At 44.7% G+C, this 15,230-nt stretch overlaps 1 long non-coding RNA gene across 1 annotated transcript; it reads right to left on the reverse strand.

Annotated features, from left to right (window-relative positions):
• Positions 1-6,543: 6,543 nt before the first annotated feature.
• LOC123846894 (uncharacterized) lies at positions 6,544-14,992 on the reverse strand. The gene is made up of 3 exons (XR_006791394.3): positions 11,921-14,992; positions 8,785-8,945; positions 6,544-8,262 (listed from the first exon to the last, which is right to left on the reverse strand). It is a non-coding gene; the product is annotated as an uncharacterized LOC123846894 (long non-coding RNA).
• Positions 14,993-15,230: the final 238 nt, after the last annotated feature.

Below are 15,230 nucleotides of genomic sequence, written 5' to 3' on the forward strand. Positions count from 1 at the left end.
TAAATAAATGTTACTGACCAGACAATAGTAGGAGACGGAATGTCTAAAATGATTGTACAGGGCGCCTGGGTGGCTCAGTTGGTTAAGCGACTGCCTTCGGCTCAGGTCATGATCCTGGAGTCCCGGGATCGAGTCCCACATCGGGATCCCTGCTCAGCTGGGGGTCTGCTTCCCCCTCTGCCCTCTTCCCTCTCGTGCTCTCTGTCTCTCATTCTCTCTCTCTCTCTCAAATAAATAAATAAAATAAAATAATAATAATAAAATTTTAAAAAAAAATAAAATGATTGTACAGAATGACAGTACTTCAGATGGAAATCTCACTCCTGATCAGTGCTCTCTTCACATCAGGTGTTCAAAATGCCTTTTTAAATCAAATTATCCCACTATGTCCATTTCTACTTGGAGAATATATTTTAAAATAATCTTATTTATTTGGAAATGATAGTGAAACTCAGATGCTATCTGAACTAGCTCTACCTTTTCTTTTTCTAGAAATGTGTTCTATTTTATAGACAGTGTTACTGAATAGCATATAAATAAGGAGGGAGGGTTTAAGGGAGGGTTTAGTGTTGAAATGCTTAGGGAACAAATTGCTTCCAATAGTTTCATAATACACCTTTGCCTCCAAATAATGGATATGAAATCACAAACCAATTGATTTAATCATGTGCCCTAAAGACCTTTGGCGACACAGCCCAGCTATAATTACTGAACATCCATGGAAGTAAGAATAGTACATTCCCATAAAAAATTTCTATGGTTCAAAGTATTCGCTAGTTAATCTGGCTGGCCCTTCACCACCACCATCATTTAGTTTGAATTAATGAGGATAGATTCACTAATGAAAGCCAAGAATTTTCTTCATTCTGATGAGACAATACAGTCATGGGGAGTAGCTCTGTAAAATAATTTCCACGGCATATGCTGAGAAGTGCAAGTTCTAAAGGTGACAGTGCCTGGCTCAAGGCTTCTGATCAGAAGAGGGTGAAATTAAGTTAGAACTGAGAGATTTTTACTTTAAAAAGCATAAAGAAGCAACACTTTTTCTTTTCCAGATTGGAATACATATTGAAAAATGTACCGTGAAATTAAAGCCCTGAAAATCTTTGAGGGATCTTTCATTATCCTTGGACCAATGCAAAAATCGAAGCCTTGAGTAGGCAAGAATCAACACATATGGGTACAAAATACAATGTTTGTTTTGTTGAGAAATACTGTATTTAGAGCATGCATTTTATATACGTAATACATCTACGGATACCTTTAAAATGGCTTCAGGAGGCAACCACAGAGGATTTCTATGAAACTCTATAAACTGGGTTTACTGGTGGTTATGTCTTGAAACTTCATTCATACAGAGAGGCAGCACAATTCAGTCAAAAAAGCACTAGGCTTGAAGTCCACAGGCTCAGCCGGCTCCCCCAGACTCAGTTCTATCACTAGCCACTGAGGTGACTGCAGGCAAATCAGAGCCTGGCTGGAAAATAAAGGTTTGATTGGCTTGGCCTCTGAGGGCTTTGTCAGCAGTAAAATCGTCAAACTCCATTTAGGAAGGACTCGATACAGCCATCAGAGAGGAAAGCTGTGTATGAAGGCAAGGGTTTCCAAAAATAGACATACCAAGGTTTGTTTGTGTGTCTTATTTAGATCAAAGACGGAAAAACATGGTTTTGTTTCAAGTTCATAGACACACACATAAACACACACAGTCCTATACAGTGTGCATTCTGTGGGACCCAGCAGTGTTTTCCCCAGTTGAATAAAATGTGGCTTTGTAGGCATTCAGATCACATTGCATTTGTGCATCCTGTACAAGGCTGTTGGCTCTAGTCAGCCCTTAATTCTAATTAATCCAAGTCCAGCTGAAGCTGTGGCTGGAGGAAGAAAGACTAGAAATGAAGGAAGAAAATGAGACGTTAGCACGAATGCCTATCACATTGTGAATATCTATTCATCTGCATAGTATTAATGATAGCGAATATGCAAACAGATGTTTCTCTCATTAAATTGTATATGCAAATACTACTGGTAGGAGTGGTAATGTTGTCTCGGGGTTGAGAGATCGTTGAGGGTAATTAAAGGTTAATCCAGTTTTCAGTTCACAGACTATTCGACAAGAGCGGTTGTAAAGAAAAATTGTCACTTAACCTTCGATTCATTACCAATGGCACATGGATTTTCTACTAAAATAACATAAACATATGCGCTAATCATCACTCCCTCCCTCCACCACCTCTGCAGCGGCTGATCACCATCCACCAAAGGCAAAGACTTGAGAGTTGAGCAAAGTTGAGTGTTGCTGTGTGAGGCATTAATAAGAAAAATTGTAGTCCCTCCAAAAGTGTTTAGAACCCGTCTGGAGTCATAATTTCTCATTTTTCATTTAAAAAATCTGAAGCACTTACATCGTTACCTCTTGAACAGAATTAAAAACATTGTTCTAAGATACTGAATGTGAGAAATTGGAGGCGACAACGAGCTGGCCAGTCTTGCCATATCTCACTCTTTTTCTTACTGGGTAAATTGAAAAGGACAAATGGTTTGGAACTTTTTTTTTGGCAGAAATGTTTAACTTGCCAGCCGGGGTATTTTCACTTCCTGTTTTGAGGAGGGGGGAAAATTCAGCAATTAAGGCCAGAGAGTTCCAAACTGACAGGTGTGTGAGAAGAAATGCAAGGTCAGTATAAACCATGTATCTGTGGGAAGAGGTGTAGAAAAGCAGAGGAAGAAGAGGTTTCTCTGTGGAACATAAAGAGGGTTTATTTCCTGATCAATAGTTACAAAGCACTTGCCTTTGGTTTAGTGGGAATCAGGGTTCTGGAAGTGTAATCTCCTCTCCCCTTTCCTTCTTTAGTCCTTGATTCTACAAGAAGTGCACAACTATTCACTCGGCGGCATAAAGACCCATGCAAAGCTAGCAAGCCGAGTACCTGAGATCTCCATGCTCCTGAAAATTAAAAAGTGTGCCTTCTACCCTGAGTGTTCAAGATACCAATTAAAATGAAATCAAAAGTTGCATGGGCAGACAGATCCCTAACATTTATTTAATCCTCATTTTGCGTTGAGGATTTTTAGTTAAACCCAAATTTAATTTTAGTTCTTATGCCACCAGAAAAACCAAGCTCCTTTCAAGGTTGCAATCCTACATTAAATCCAAATCAAATCTTGTATATAAAACAAAAAGGTCTTTTTGGGATCCTACTTTCTCATAGGGAACGGTGCTTGTTTAAGATGTTACAAAATTACACTGGAAAAGAGTGTATTTCTCAGCAAAATTGGCTATGTTTAGTTTGCCCAAAGCATCTTCTTCGTAAAATTTTATCAACACTTGCTTATTGGCAAACCCAAAATAGAAGGTAGCTATCATGATTCCAAAGGGAGGAGAGAGGCGACCTACGATCCAGTTTTATTTGTTTGGGTCTTCACAACACCAAACGATTTAACTTCTTTCCCCTCACTACTTCATTTTTTTTTTTTTTAAGATTTTATTTTTAAGTAATCTCTGTACCCAACGTGGGGCTCAAACTCACGACCCTGCGATCAAGAGTCACAGGCTCTACTGACTGAGCCAGCCGGGTGCCCTGCTCCTTCGTTTATTGATTTTTTTTTCTCCTCACTTTTTTTTTCATCTTTCATCCAGACTATTTGGTAGGTCTGAGGTCTAGGTTGAGGTCTAGGTCTAGATTGAGAGCAACAGAAAGGACCTGACTGAAATCTCTTCCGGGTTGACTAGATCTCTCTTAGCCGGAAGTGGGAGGTTAAGGTGAAAGGGCAAACAGCCATGGCGCCACCTGAGTGATTAGTACACGGTGTGTGCATTTTCCCCAGGGTATGTGCTAAAAATGCTGCCCTCTCCCAGCTAATTCCGGGTAGCATTTGGAGATATCCAGCCTTACTCTCAGGAGACGCTTTTGAAATAGCATGGCCCCGTGCTTTGCTATTTGTTAAGTAATTGAAAGATAATGGCAATTATTATATATGAGAAGCCAAATTCCCCTAGCACCAAGCATCTCCCACTAATAGTGCACTGCTCAAAATAGCCGATCGGTGAGGTTGAGGTTGAATCTAGGGAGCTGGACTTTGGTTAGAAAACTGCCAACAGGGCCAGATGGTTTATTTTGCTAAATACAATGGAAACACACACACACACACACACACCCCAGTATGGAGGCTTTTGATTCTGAGCAATTCCTAGCCCCTTTCTCCCAGTGCCCTGGAATACAAGGGCTGCCCGGGTTTGATTTAGGCCATGTCAATGACCTGAAACTCCTTCTGACTCATTCTCACTGACCATCTCAGCTTAGCTTTGGCCCTGGCTTGATAGGGTGTGATGAGTCTACTACATCTGGAGCTCAATTGGGCAGACTCATGAGAATAAGCAAGGATACTAGAACAGCCCAAAGGAGGAGGCGAGCTGGGCTATCTCAGGCTAGTATGGCAGGAAACAGTATGAACGGTGGCCACTCTACCTTCAGGAAACTTCAATACCTTCTGAGCTTCAATACCTTCTTTTGCAAGATAGGAAAATAATAGTACTGACCCACAAGACAGTTAAAATGATTCAGTATCATAAATACATGACATGCTAAGCACCCAAAACCAAGCAAGCTAACAGGCTGGTGATAACTGAGATTAACAACATCAACCCAAAACAGTGGTATTCTAGGCCCCCTGGGAACATATCCACTCAGAGGATGTCTCCAGGTGTCCCTATCATGGCCGCTGTTTTTCTCTGTGGAATAGGGTTGGGTTTCTATCCAGTCAGAGAAATTAGCTGAACACCTCAACAGATATCAGGGGCAGCCCCAAATATCTCTTTTTTTTTTTTTTTTAAGATTTTATTTATTTATTTGACAGAGAGAGACACAGCGAGAGAGGGAACACAAGCAGGGGGAGAGGGAGAGGGAGAGGCAGGCTTCCCGCGGAGCAGGGAGCCCGATGCAGGACTCGATCCCAGGACCCTGGGATCATGACCTGAGCCGAAGGCACACGCTTAACGACTGAGCCACCCAGGTGCTCCCAAACATCTCTTTTAACAGCCTCCTACGGTGCTCATCCCAGCCTCCTTTGGGTCACTGAGTTGCACGAAGAGATTAGCCTCTGCAGGTAAGTCAGATCTGTAAGCGGAATCATGGGATGTCGGCTTCAGACTAGTACTGGGGTGGGCTCTGAGCAGTTTGTAATAATGCAACAAGTGTTGTGTATGCCCCAAACCCAACCAAGGGTGTGACTTCACCAGCAAAACTCTCCGGTATAATGCTGAAGCCCTGAGTGCCAAAACCCGCCTCCAAATGCTCCTCACAAGCTCTGAGTTGGCATACCACTACACTTCTCTAAATCCTCAAAGTCCTCATCTGCAAAATGGCCATTTTAGTGCCCCGTGTCAAGGACTGACGTATGGGTTGACTAACAAAAGGAAGCACTCGTCAAGTGTCACATAGCATCAGACACAGAGGGGTTTGTAGTGCTTTGGTACTCTGCTCACCCTGGTGTCCGGTGCCCTACCTGGAACACTGTGCCCACAGCACACCACTATTCTTAACCCTAATGGTTTCTTAATTTAACTCATTAGGGGCTCTTAGCACTTGAAAGGTGTTTAAAAACTACAAACCAACGATTAGTCTTTGGGGACCAAAGAATAATGCAAGCCTAATGTATCACGTTTCCTGGCTCAACAAACACCATTTTGATGTGCTAATGGCCCCGAGTGAAGGCAGTAATTTTCAGTTAAATAAAGCAAGCCACCAGCCCAAATGCAAAGTCTCCACAAAGACACAATCTGCCCTTCCCTGTGGGTCAGCCAGAGATAAACATGAACCCAGGACCATTTATAAATGAAAAACATAAAAATAAAGTAATACGTGTAATATAAAATGTACTGTCAACAACTATGTGTAATGCAAAATGGAGAGGTTAGAAAGCCCAGATCCAGGAACCAGAAGACAAGGATTGGAGTCCAGCCTCCGACACCCACCTGTTCACTCTGTGAACTCAGAAAGTGTCACCACGATTAACGTGTATGTGACAACCACAACTAATCCTCTTGCACTGATCCTTGAGTTTGTTACCTGTAAAATGCAAGCAATGTTTCTTGCTGCCGACCTCACAGGATGCTGAGGAAGGTAGTTTCATGTGAGTACCTTATAAAGCACTATTCAAAATTTGAAGGATTGGGGGGCATCTGGGTGGCTCAGTCGGTTAAGCGTCCAACTCTTGATTTTGGCTCAGGTCATGATCTCAGGGTCGTGAGATGGAGCCCCCCTGGCAGGCTCCATGCTCAGTGTGGAGTCTGCTTGTCCCTCTCCCTCCCTCTCTCCCTCCCCCAATCTCCCTCTGCCCCTCCCCCACTCATGCTCACCTGGGCACGCTCTCTCTCTCTCTCTAAAATAAATAAGATAAAAAGTCTTTTTAAAAAAGTGAAGGCCTTTGATTCTGAAACAAGAGTGACTACACAGATTGATCCTGTCTCTGTGACCGTCAGGTGGCTCTATGGTCTCAAAGAACAATGAACGGAATCCAGAGATGTGTGGAGTGGGTCTGCTTTACACGATTTTTTTAATTGTGGGAAAATATGCATACCATTTACCATTTTAACCATTTCAAAGAATTGAGTGGCATTTAGTACATTCACAATATAGTGCAACCATCACCACTGTCTAGTTGCAGAACATTTTCATCCACCCAAAAAGGAAACCCCTACCCATTAAGCAGTCACTTCCCACTTGCCTCTCCCCCTAGCCTCTGCAAACCTCTAATCTACTTTTTGTCTCTATAGATTCACTTATTCTGGACATTTTATATTCAAGGAATCATACAATGTGTGGCCTTTGGTGTCTGATGTCTTTCACTTAACATAATGTTCTCAAGTTTCATCCTTGCTGTAGCAAGTGTCTGTACGCTTTATACAATATTAAGCCTAATGTTCTTTAAGCTGTATATTCAAAATACACAGCTAATAAAAATAATAATCTGCCATTTACTGAGCACTTATTATGTGCCAGGCACTGAGTACTTTATATACATGATCTCACATAATCCTTATCAGATCAGCAATATTAGCTTTATTTTACAGATGAGAAAGCTAAGATGCAGAAAGGTTAAGTAACGTGTCCAAGGTCACACAGCAATGAAGTGGCTAGGAATCAAACCTGGGTTTGTCATAGTCCAGAGCTCTTTCTTTCAACCATCCTATGTGGTATTTGCACAGCCCAAGAGCGCCAGGCCACAAAGAACGGGAGTATGGCCAGGCAGCCAGTTATGGGGACCCCAGTGAGCTCTGAGAAAGCCCACAGAGGGAGGCCTCAAACAGAAACTTGGATCACTTCTCAGTCTTGCAAACTCCAACCTGCTGGCACCAACAGCCAGCTGAGAGCCCGACTGGGGCACAAACACCCCCAGGCATGGTCCCCGGGACAGCCAGGCCCCATCCCATAGTCCCTCATTTGACTATCCTCTCCCTGAACGGGACATAGCAGGGAGTGGCCATTGGACAACTGAAATGCTCTGGTCCTGTCGCCAGTGTCCATGGAGGTCCAGGCTTGGTAGAGCTTCTAGCAGCATCTTAGTTTGAAAAGTGTCTTGTCTTTGGGTAAATATCCCATCAGCTTCCTCTCACGTGCTGTCCAAACACAAACACTAAAAACCTGAAGACTAGAGAACTGGGCCTACCTACATACTTGAAGAAATCCATAACGGCCAACAGTCCCGGAGCCCTGGGGTCAAGTGGGGACGCAGCCAATGTTCACTGGATGCGTGGGGCAAGAAAAAATTAACACTGAGTGTTCAGCAGCAGGTGAAGATCTGCAAACATCTCCCTTTTCAGAGGTTGGTACTGGATGCAGAGGACAGAGAGTTCATCTTCAGCCATCAGCCCATTATTCTTCGACCTACCCAACTTGAGCTGGTTTAAATGATATTAACAGAAATACAATATTAAGTGGAAAGAGCTTGGGATTGGAAAGAACAGGATCTTGATTTGAATCCAGGCTCCACTGCTAAGTAAATACAGTGAGACCTGGGGTAAAGCATTTCCCTTCTTGATGTCCCACCTTCAGAATGCTCTTGAGGAAGGGACTGGTGACTGTCCACAGTGCCAATCTCCCACAACTGGTAGAGCCAAGCTTCTAGAAGGATATTCTGATCAGGTGCCTCACGGGTGAATTTCTTGATTTGCCATCAGGGCAAAGAGGGCTGGAAGGGCACAGCAGTCCTCCAGCCCTTGCTGATGAGGTTCTCGGCCTCCAGGAGACCCAGCTGGTGCATCTGCAAAACAAGAATCACAATCCCACATGGCAGGGAAACCCAGCATGGCAGGGAAGATTGGGTGCCCTAGGTACCAGTGTGGGGTGCGAAGCCAGGGTTCAATAAATGTCAGTTCTCCTGTCACCTTGTAGATTCAAAAAGAAAAAAAAAAAAATCTTGGTGTTATTTTATTCAGTCTGGCCAAATGATTTAAAGAACTGGTCTCCCAAAACAAGACAAAGCAAATTATATACCATGAGCACCCATTTCTGAACTGGGAGCAGAGGGAGGAGTGATTGGCTCAAAGTACAGTCAAAAGAAATGGAAAAGGTGTTCCAGTCTCAGTGACATTTCCATAAGTAAATCATCTGCTTTAAGTGGGAAAAAAACAAAAGACTTCAGTGGATAGTGGTTGGCCCATGAGATTGTAGCTCACCTCCACAGTGTATTTATGACTAAGAGCATAACTGATTGAACGGCATTGATTTATGAGAAACTAATGTCCTAATTCTGTGGGCATTAAGCGAAAATGAAATACTAAACTTTAAATCACGATCTGTAATTATCTTCCACCTGAGAGATTGATCTTTGAGTTGCAAGAGAGACACAGACTTCATTTCGCTGGGGTTGCAATAAAGCTGGCAGTTCTACACACGTTCAATTCCATTCTCATTTCCATGAAGATTGCAGGAAGTCAGGAGAACCTGGAGGAAAGAGGTCAGGATTTGGAGGAAAACCATTCGGGTTTGAAACTCAGCCCCAGTACCGACGGACTCTCTGTGTGACCTGAGTAAATCATTTAACTGCTCTGAGCTTTAATTTCTCCACCTGTAAAATGGGGGCAAGAGTAATATGTCCAGGGGCGCCTGGGTGGCTCAGTCGGTTAAGCGTCTGCCTGTGGCTCAGGTCATGATCCCAGGGTCCTGGGGTCGAGACCCACATCGGGCTCCCTGCTCAGCGGGGAGCCTGCTTCTCCTTCTCCCACTCCCCCTGCTTGTGTTCCCTCTCTCGCTGTCTCTCTCTCTCTGTCAAATAAATAAATAAATAAAATCTTAAAAAAAAAAAAAAGAAGAAGAATACGTCCCAAGGTGATTTTAGGGCTCGAATGAGGGAAGGGATGTCCAAGTTCTGTGCTGCAAGCTCCTCCACCCTGAGAGGTTCTGAGCCCACTCCCCATCTTGGAGCCCAGAGCACCCTGCCAGGTGCTGCTGGGGGGTGGGGGGGGGATGGGCAAAGCTGCAAAAAGCGGAACTTGGCACAGGAATGTTTCAATTGTCCAAAAAAATATATTCCCTGAAGAACAGTTCCCCGGAAACAGGGTGTGTGTGTGTGTGAGAGAGAGAGAGAGACACAGAGAGAGAGAGAGTGTGTGTGTGTTCTGAAGTGGATGAAATTTGTCAACAAAATCTTTACTAAAAATGGAAATTTTGCACATCTAATTGCAGAATTTTGCAAAACAAAACAGAAGATATCTTGCCTGCCTCCAGGCATATCCAAGGGGATTAATTTGTCACTCTTCAAAAACAACTCTTTGGAGGGATACCCTCTTTGATTCTCTAGTCTCACATTAATTAGTAGTAGAAGGAACAGGGAACACACTTGGTAGAGGAGAACCGAGGAGAAATAAATCTGCCGCCCCTCTCCAGAGGGAGCAATGGGGAGGAGGGGACGCGCAGCGCCCGCCAGGAGCGCCACTCAGGCCTACTGTTACCAGCTTCCCTGCCAACCTCTGAGAGGACAATAGAAAAGATTGTTTAATAAAAATATTTCTCTTCAGCCTAAGCCTCAGTAATAAACGCTTTTGAGAGTAAAACGGAGACATAGTTGATTTGTTCTTTTGTGCTGATTATGGAAGAAGTTGACTGTATTTGGAACCAGATCCCAAATCAGTCGCACTGGAATTTGAGATTATTGCCGAGACCTAACATCGATTACTATTTGTACTCTGATAATTGCCTGATTGGTTTGTCCTGATCAAAACCTTTACCTGAAGGTATTTGTTTCAGATTCGTAAGAGTTTATTGTCAGTGATGGCTTTTTAATGGAATTTTTTTTTTTTGAGTAAAATTTCAGTTTGCTCCTGTCATTGCGTGTCGCTCAAATACGATGCCTTTCTTTTAAAACATTTAAACGTGTTCATCCATTTTCATCTTTCAAAAAAACCCAAGTAATACCCAATTAATAGTATGTGTTTTAGCGGCTGGAGAGCGCATTTCTGTCACTAAATTGGGTACAGACCACCTCTGCCATCAGACACGGGCAAGGCTGAGTGTGTGGGTGGTGGGACATCCCCGTGTCCCCCACTTTTTCCGGGGGCCCCCACCACACAGCCCTAGAAGCAGTGTCCATTGCCTGCTTATTTAAGATAATTACAACAAGTGTTCCTTCCCCGCTGGCTCTGCTGAGGCAGAAAATACTTCATCATTTACTTCAGTCATGAGAATAAAGCAAAAAATCTGGAACATAAACACCATTTTTTCTTCGCATTCAAAGGCCGGGCTCAGGGTGAGTTTGTGAATAATAAACCGAAGTTGGCAATCACGCTAATAAGTATGAAGTTGCCCGGCAGTGAAGTCCTGCAGGGGCCTGGAGCTGAGGGGGTGCCCGGGGCTTTTGTCCCCTTGTTGGTAAATAACAGCCCTTTATTTACATACAGTTGTTTCGGTTTCAAAAGATATTCAAAGCCCGGGCAGTTTCTGCAGTTGATTTGCATGGAGAGGGATATATCTGTGAATTTTTAAAGAGATTTCGCCCTGGAGAGTTGTAGGCCAGTGGGCCGGCGGGGTTGCGAGGGGGAAAGGAGGCGCACGTGATCAGCAGGCGGGCCAGGGCGGTGAACAGGCGCTTTCTTTCTGAACTCAGAATTACCCCAGTGGGTATTCATCTGCAGCCCAGGGCTCAGCGAGATCCCAGGGCCAGGCGCCTTTTGGGTTAAGAAGAGAACTTTGAACTGCATTTCTTCTCCTCGTAGCGAGGGAAAGCATCTGATGTGGAGCATCTCCACTGAAACTCTCCAGACTTGAAACATTTTCCATTTGAAGCTTGTAGCAATAAAAACCCCTGGTAATGAGTTCCCTGCCCCCGACAGAAGTCCTGCATCCAATTTGTACGCCATCCTGGTGAAATGGTTTACAAGACCGAGAGCAAAAAATCTAAAGGAATGCTCTAGAGAAGGAATGAAGTGCTATCGTTGAGATCTTTATTTATGGGAAGAGAAAGAGCTAAAACATTACCTCAGAACGCAAGATTACAACATCAGTCGGATATAAGGTAAATCTATTCTAGCGGTGAAACATCAGAAACCCATAATCCTTTCTCAAAGCCCTTTTGTTATTTTAATGTCCAACAAATTATGCCCTTTTTTAAAAGAAGAAAAACACTTGGATTTGAGAGGTTTCTTTTGCTCTAGTAGAAGTAATTTCACCGGTTAAAAAAGTTTTAATTTTCTGGAACCCAGTCTTTACTGTGCTGGCCAAGCATATGCACAAGGCTAAGGTAATTTTTAGCTTCAATAGAATTGGGTACGGTGACCACCAAGATCGGCTTCCAGTTGCCATGGCAACTGTAGTCCTAAAAAGTACTTAGGTTAAGCGAGGCATTTCGGGTTGCTAATCTGAAACTTTTTTCATTATTATTTTTTTAAGTGGATGAGTATGGACGAGTAAATTGCAATACTTACTGTATTTATTGTCTTTGCTCTTGATGTCAGTCATACCATTGGGATCCTGCTTACATATCTTCTAAATGACTTCTAAAGAATAGGAAGAAATATGGAAATTTGGAAGAAAATTGGGCAGATGGCAAAAAAATAAAAATAAAGAAAACCTGTTTCTCTGTCGAAGCTCTTCCATGGGAAGTCCTCAGGGGAAGTCCGCGAGAGGAGGCTGGGTAGAGAAGGACTGTGGTTCCTGTGTGCCCACCCGGGCTTGCTGCGGGCTGTGAGGACCAGTGGGTCAGGACCGGAAGTGATGCACCCTCAGACACCTTTATAATGTAGCAGGTGACGAGGGTGAAAGCACATAACAAGAGCCCTATTTTCAAAATATATGAACTACAATTTGACCTTTCCTTGATAACTCAGACTTGGAGGTCTACCGACGACATGTATTAGGTGTCTACTTACTGCTCAGGCCACAAGCTCTGAAAAAAAAACTTGCACCCATGCAAGTTATATTCCAGAGGTGGAGTCACACAAAAGACATAATCAATGAAAGACAGATGGCAGATAGGTGATAGATAGGTAGATAGATATAGATAGATGAGAGATAGATAGATGAGAGATGACAAATATTATGTCCAAAGGTGGTAAGTACTACAGAAACAAATAGAGGAAAGTCCCAGAAGCTGGGATGGGACGTAATTGAGAACAGGGTGGTCAGAGTGGGCCTCGCTGAGGTTGGGGACATTGGAGCGGAGACCTGAAGCAGGTGAGGAGTCAGGCCAGCAGAGGTCTGGGGAAGGGCATTCCAGGCAGAGGGGATAAGAAAATGCAAAGCCCTTGATTCAGGAGGTTCTTATGAATACTGGCTATGCATTACTATATCCTACAAAACAACAAATCTCACGGTCTGTGAAGTTTGTAGGGTTTGCGCTCCTCCACCAAGCAACCGCAGACTTTGATGCACAAATGCTTCATTTTCTTACCTTTTTCCTCCAAGTCAGCCCCTCTTCTTCAGCAAGGCAGTTTCGCCCCCGGAAATAGCCCTGCTGCCTTGTCATCTGTTAGCTCTGAAGTTGTGTCATTTGGGAAAACAGATGACCCAACCTGCTGGTCGTGGGCCTAAAGAAGGCTGAGGGTTTGGACCACGAGGGATCCCAACTCTTTCATACACTGTGTGTTACTTGCCTTTTACGCTGAATCTCTTCACGTCCAGGCCACGTGGTAGCCTGTCCCAATTCTTTCATACCCAGCCAGCACCTGGCACATTGGGCAGCAGGATTGGTAGATGTCCTACAGATTCATGAGTCAACTGTGGTATCTCTTTTGTCCGTTCAAATGCCCGTCCCCTTCTTCATGGTTCTCATCGTTTGCAGATGCCAGATGAGTGAGGGCTGGGGGTGACCACTAGCGTGCACGTTCAGGGCCGTGTTTGCCCCCAGAGCATCTCCCAATTCGTGACCTCGCTTGCAACCTAACCACAACCCTCCGAGGTCCATAGAGAAAGTGCTGTTAGCCTCAACGTATAGATGGGTTGGCGGATGGAAGGAAGTTAAATGACTCCCACCACAGTGGCAGCAGACCCCCTGGATCTAGAGGTCCTGATTCCAAATTCCCATGTGACCCGGGGCTCCCTCCAGAATAGCCAAGTCAGTCAAGGTTTGGAATTACTTCAGAAACACGAGAACTGGAGGACAAATTTTGGTGGCAGAGCCACCGTCTACATGTAAACTACACGAATTAACTCAGGAATTAACTTGGTAGATGCGAGGTGTGTGAAAATGTGCCTAGAGATGAGTGTAGAGGGCCACACGCTCAGGAGTCCGGGGTCCCGGGTGCTGGTCTCGGGCATAGCCGTTCCCTTCCCTGAGCTTCCATCTCCTCCTCGGGGGTGAGAAGGAGCATTGTCCTGAACCCGCTTTCTCCAAGTGCAGGGGGCAAGCAAGGCGGCTTCAGTGCCCTGGAGGGAACACGGCGTATCCCTGGGGCAGGTCCCGTGAGTGTGATTCCCCTTCCTCTGCTCTTTTCAGTCCTCAACTTGGGCCCTGGGGGCTCTGGACTTGGGGGCAGCAGTACCTGGCTAAAATTTAGTAACATTGTTTTCACTGAATTTATTTTGACATTTCCTTTCTCTTTTGTATGGCAAATGATGCTGATTTTTCATCTCTCAGAGGAATACCAAGATTTCATTCAAGACACATGTATTTAACTAAACCCGTGAATTATGAGAAGAAAAACGTCAAGTCAATAACATTAAAGGTGGGACACGGGTTTTGCAAAGATCCTGAAGGTGGTTCAGGAGTGAGTAAGTTAGGAAGAGCCTGAGCCAGATGGCCTTTGAAAATCAATGGAGAAGGGTGGTTACTAACAGGCTCTGGAGCCAGACTGCCTGGGTCTGTAGTCCCGGTTCTGCCACTTACACCTGGATCAATCTGGGCAGGTTCCTTAATCTCCCTGTGACTCGCTTTCCTTATCTGTAAAACGGGAATAATAGCACACCTACCTCAAAAGATTGCTACGTTCTGCACTTAGAAGAGTGCCTGGCTCCGTGTAGATGTTGTGTTTCCTGTTATTATCACTTGATGGGGCCGCACCCACCAAGGGCTTTTGGAAGAGAGAGGTGGCAGGCTCCAGTGACCATGCCCATCCTCAGCGGTTTACCAGAACCCCTTTGCCCATACGTACCGTTTCCTCCCCCTGAACACAGCATCCCAGTGCCCTTCCCACCCTCTCTCCTCCTGTTGGAAAGTGCGTGAGGCCTTCTATAAATAAAGAGGGCGGAGGAAAGTCTGTCTGGCTCCATCCGCTATCCACACAGAATGGTGTAAACGTGCCCAGGTGGTATTTGTCTTCTCCTCGTTTATCTGAGCCCCTACGAGAGTCAGCTGTGAGCCACATGTTAGATCATCTCCTGAGCCAAAGAAGAGAAAAAAGAAAAGAAATATGAAGGTAGAGCAGCAAAAATAGCAGTGCACCCAGTCACTGTCCTCTCCAGGTTGTTCCCTGCCTAGCTGCTTCCCTGCGGCGAGTCACGCTTGACGCTCTCTGTGACGAACCCGGTTGGTTTTCCCTGCAAACATGGGCCGTGCAGCATCTTTTGAGACACCAGAAACTGACGGGGGCCCCAGGGGCAGGGGATGGCCCTGACTTTGCAGGTGACCTCATGCAGAACCTCAACTGTGTCTCCATCAACAACGGGTGTACCCCAGCCCAGCCCTGCTTTGGGGGCCACAGACGTAGCCATGGGCTGTCCTGGGACATCAGTTGCTTTCTTGTGGTGGAAGTTAACATTCTCCTGGGGTCAAATGTACAAGCAGGGCCATTCTGAGCA

Source organism: Mirounga angustirostris, unplaced genomic scaffold (assembly GCF_029215605.1).
Source record: "Mirounga angustirostris isolate CCGP_5_RB_7025 unplaced genomic scaffold, mMirAng1.0.hap1 SCAF_6, whole genome shotgun sequence".
Lineage (NCBI taxonomy): Eukaryota > Metazoa > Chordata > Mammalia > Carnivora > Phocidae > Mirounga > Mirounga angustirostris.